This window comes from Apis florea, unplaced genomic scaffold (genome assembly GCF_048593485.1).
Source record: "Apis florea isolate Af1SG1 unplaced genomic scaffold, ASM4859348v1 contig_3802_pilon, whole genome shotgun sequence".
NCBI lineage: Eukaryota > Metazoa > Arthropoda > Insecta > Hymenoptera > Apidae > Apis > Apis florea.
Window position 1 is genome coordinate 724,117 of NW_028256863.1, and position 5,135 is coordinate 729,251.

A 5,135-nucleotide genomic window follows, 5' to 3' on the forward strand; every position below is an offset into this window, starting at 1 on the left:
TTGTCCGCAATAATTTAAAATTTAAATCGACGAGAATTTATTTACATTCCTCCGCGAGTTATATTGAATTATATTCCTGATCGAACAAAATAAAACAAAATAAAACGTGGTGTAAAATACCGACTTCGCTTTGACGGATGCTCGATCGAACGTGTCGTAATTGCACCGTAATTAAGTTTCTTTAACGAGGCTTTTAAAAGCCGTGTAAAAACAACAACTCGACTCTCGTCAGTTCGAAGAAAGGATCGATTCTAAATACTCGCTCGAAAGCTAATTTTTTAATCTAACGAACGATTATATATATATTCACAGAATTTAATTTTTAAATGCACGATGACTAAAAATTTGTCGATGCGAACTCCTTGTAGAGGAGTTAAACGTTTCTCCTTTTATCGATTCTTGGAAAATTAAACGGACGGTAGTGGTCGGAATGCTGTTTTCCTTTCTTAAAAAGTTGAAAAATTTTTCAACAATTTTCTTATTTAAGGCTAACTCGGCCAAATGAGACGGAAAAATTACACGCAAATTGGCAATGATAGAGTTGGAAAATTTTTGAAGAGTTTTCTTGTTTAAAGGGTAATTTGAGTAATTTGAGTAAGTAAAAAAAAAATTACACGATTTATTGTTTTGGCGTGAAAACAGTGATCGAATTGAAAAATTTTTGAAAAATTTCTTTGTTTAAACTCGATCGAGTAGAAAAGATGAAAGAAAGGAAGAAGTGAATTTTTGATAAATTTACTTGTTTAAGAATAAAAAAAAAAGGAAAAATTACAACGATTTATTGGCAACGATTCTTTCGCGAGGCGTGAAAACAGTGATCGAATTGAAAAATTTAACGAATTTCCTTATTTAAGATCGAAACAAATAAAAAGAAAGAAGAAAGGAAAAATTGCACGCACGATTCTTTTATGTGAATTAGAAATTTTGACAAATTTCCTTGTTTGAGATCGAAACTCGACCGAACAAATAAAAAGAGAAAAAAAATCGAGTTGAAAAATTTTTGAAGAATTTCAAGATCGACCGAATAAAAAAGAAAGGAAAAATTACAGGCGCAACGATTCTTTCGCGAGGCGTGAAAACAGTGATCGAATTGAAAAATTTAACGAATTTCCTTATTTAAGATCGAAACAAATAAAAAGAAAGAAGAAAGGAAAAATTGCACGCACGATTCTTTTATGAAACAGTGATCGAATTAGAAATTTTGACAAATTTCCTTGTTTGAGATCGAAACCCGACCGAACAAATAAAAAGAGAAAAAAAATCGAGTTGAAAAATTTTTGAAGAATTTCAAGATCGACCGAATAAAAAAGAAAGGAAAAATTACAGGCGCAACGATTCTTTTGCGAGGCGTGAAAACAGTGATCGAATTGGCGTGGAATCGGGCGGCCCTACGGAGCCAGATGGCCCGACTTGGCCCATTAGTTTCGCCCTTGTTTCCGATAATTTGAAGGCGACCGGCTATTCCACGCTCTGATATACGATCGGATATCCCTCCCTCCTCTCGAAATTATCCGTTTCACGCCCCCGCTTGTAAAATATGGCCACGCGTCTTCTTTCCCATAAAAAAAAAAAAAAAAAAGAAAAGAAAGAAAGAAAAACAGCCTACAACTATCCCCTCCCCTAATCTTTCTTCCTCCATTTTCATTCATACAATCCGCTTTTGGATCCTCCTTATTATTAAAAATTTTCTCCCTCAATAATATCGATTCACCCTTTGACACTGTTCAAATCTAAATTTCCCTTCGTTATTCCGTCTCCTTGTTAAACGAGGACGAAACGAATAATAATAATAATAATAATAATAATAATAATGATGATGGTCGCAAAAATTAGAAAAAAAAAAAAAATTATATATATATATATATATATATATCGATGAAGATCGGTGAAGATCGGCCCAGGGAAAAGAAAAATCTACTCGAAAAGTTAGCCCCCGCGGAATTGAGAAAAAGATTTCTCCACGGCCTGGATGCTAATTTGGAAGATCGATAGATCGCAGATCGCGATACTTGGCGCCTTTAACTTTGGCGATTAGGCGGGAGAGGGGTGGGAGAGGGGGCAGGGGGAGAGCAGGGGGGGGGGCGAGAGCGGAGGAGATACATCGTAGATCGGCGGCCATGATAACCGGCGAGCGCTGTTTTCAATTTGGAAAACAGACCTTTCGCCGTTACATATATCGTTGCCCCGATCGTGATAAAGCGGGACCTTAATGAGCCTCCAGAGCTGTCTCGTTAACGTTTGGCCCACGCGCATCCTTCGACCGACCGAGAGCATACAGATCGAATCTTATAATCATTTTTCGTCTACGTTATTGTCGACGAAATATTGGAAACCAATATGTAAGAGTGATTGTACAGTTACCTGCTGGTTTTTGTAATAATTAAAAACATTGGTTGGAAGTGTACCGACAAATTCTTCTCTGGTTAACTAATCACGTAGAAGAATGTTAAGAAAAAGAAAAAAAAAAGGGAGGTGGAGGTAAAGGTGCAAAAGAAAGGAGGATCCAGGATTTTATCTCGGATCGGTTGTTGTAAAACAAAATTGCTAAAAATCTTGTTGATTACAAGGTAGGTAGCAAATCTTGGGTTACAACGTCGTCACGAGAGATCAGAGAACCCTTCCGTTAAATTTTTTAAAGTTTCTATATCGCGTTGTATACTAAATAATTATTGTTAAATTGTTAAAATATTTAAAAGTATGTAAAAAATAAATTTACATTATCTCGAATGGGTAAAGTATATAACAAATATAAATTTTTATTTTTATTACGCGTCTTTTTAACGGTGATCGAAAGATACATCGAGACCATTTAAATCTCTGTTATGAAAAAGAGAGAATTTTTCGAGTTATAGATGGAAATTTTTATTCGTCGTGCTATAAAGTGTAATATTTCTTTGATACGTTACTGAACCGATTTGGCCCGATTCAACAAGACCGAAATGTGTCTTGGGTCAGAATATAAGATGGCCCAACGCTTCTTAGATTTCGAATCGCGGCTATCCTTTGGTTTGTTTTAAATTAACGTCTAGCCAACCACGCTCGCGGCACGCTTTAACACCTTTTTAAAAGGTGGCTGCTCACCGAGTCTCGGTTCTTCCATCGGCGCCGGTAATTACGGGTTTCGAAGATGAGCTACGTCGACATCGACGTGATTCTTATTACGAATTACTCGTGGCCACTCTCATTCTACTCTTTTTCGACACGGCTCTATGATTTTATTGCATTCCACGTTTTTAATCTTCTAGCCTTTCACATATAAACGAACCAATTAACGTGTAAAATTCTAATGAGTCAATCTTTACAAATGACTGGATGATTTCTAAACTTAGTAGTCATGTGAAAAATGTGCGAAAATTTTTCAATTTATAATACTGATTTCGATAATATTCTACTTTTTCTAAGTTTTATATGCAATAATTTTTCCCGAAACATTTTATTTTTTGGTAGTTTTTTAAAAAATCTATATGTATAATTTTTATTTATTTTAAATTATTAATTCTTATATTATTACATGTGGGATAAAATTTTGATGGGAATAAATTTATTGCCTCTTATATTTATCCCTGTCAATTATGCAAAGGTTTCGTTAGGCCCTCTAGCAAGCTTTGAATTATACTGAATCTAACTTAATGATGATAACTACTATTCTTACCGACTGAGGTACAAAAAAAATGAAATTTAAACAAGATTTAATTATTTGACATGTGATAAATTTATAAACTATGATTATTGATTTGAATCGAAAGTCCAGTTATAGGATAAGAATCAAATAATTAAATCTAAAAGTTACAAGAAATCCTAACTTTAATTAATCAATTAATTCTGCCAATTAAAACCTTTTATCGTATGACATGAATAATCCAAACAATAAAAATGCATGCGACTCACCATTAGATATGAAAAATCTGTACTGCCAATTATCTGCTACTATTTATATTATAATCGAATAAACATTAACGACTCTAATTTCGCGAAATATATTTACACTTAAATTTAATAGATAGAAAATGCTTTAAAAAATTCAAAATATTAGGAAGTAAACACTGATTCTATCGACAACGCATTACACACAAAACTTTATTAAACTTTATCGCATCTTCTTGACATCCATATTGGAATTTTTCCCGCCTTCAAAGTTACAGCAAATAATCTAGAAACAAAGAAAAATAAAATTTTTTATACAAATGTATAATATATAGAATTAATCGATTAAAGTAAAACAATAATCAAACACATTTAAAAAATAAACCAATCATGTATATGAAAAAATATGCGGCTTACCGTTCGTAAATAATATCATGGCGACAAATTCTCGTCGATCTGTAACGGTAAATCATATCGACACTCGGAAATAAAACACGTGAGATTGCTGTTATACTTACATTTTATATTTGCGAACAAACATACTTAAAACACTCACGAACAAAACTGTACGAAATCTTAGCGAAATTCATACGTAATTTTAAATTATACGTAAAATTATACACAAGCAATTTCACTACGTCGAAACAGTACAACGATGGAAGCGAAACTAACTCGTAACCTCTCCCCACTCGATAATCGTAGCTCGGCGGACAAAGTCGAGCGTCAAAACAAATACATCGATAACGGTAAATAATTGTCTATCGATTCTAAACAAATATTTAAATATCAAATATTTTAATGTTAATAACTTAGAATTTATAATAAATAATATTTATAGTTTATAATATTATAATTTAATAAAATTATAAAATTATAAATTTATAATTTATAATATTACAATTTAATAAAATTATTTATATAATTTAATAAATTTCATATTTATAATTTATAATATTCTATTAACACTTTATCAATTTTTTAATTATTATCGATGTTATATCCGTATAATATCCTATAATGGCAAGATTTAAACAGAAATTTAATTTCAATTCCAACCATTACTAACGTTGAGATCTTATTCTGACTGGAATCGGTAAAAATGATATTCAAATATTAAGACTTATGAAACTGCTTGTACTATATGTTCGTAATACAAAAATGCATTGGATAATCGATCTATATTATGTCTATTCTATGACTGAAATATCAATTTGTTGATAATTTCTACAGTGTATGTCATATTATCTATAGCAAACGTAAAAATATTACGA

The 5,135-nt window shown here is 32.0% G+C and overlaps 1 long non-coding RNA gene across 2 annotated transcripts in view; it reads right to left on the bottom strand.

Annotated features, from left to right (window-relative positions):
- Positions 1 to 4,586, bottom strand: part of LOC116414210 (uncharacterized) — an 86,655-nt gene extending 82,069 nt beyond the window's left edge. Inside the window, exons 1-4 of one of the 2 annotated variants that reach the window (XR_015294863.1) lie at positions 4,383 to 4,586; positions 4,282 to 4,320; positions 3,889 to 4,150; positions 2,724 to 3,246 (exon numbers count right to left, since the gene is read on the bottom strand). This is a non-coding gene — a long non-coding RNA (uncharacterized LOC116414210). Of the gene's footprint in view, positions 1 to 2,723; positions 3,247 to 3,888; positions 4,151 to 4,281; positions 4,321 to 4,382 lie in introns of those variants that run through there. The other variant, XR_015294862.1, reaches the window with a different exon arrangement.
- Between the last annotated feature and the right edge of the window lie 549 nt (positions 4,587 to 5,135).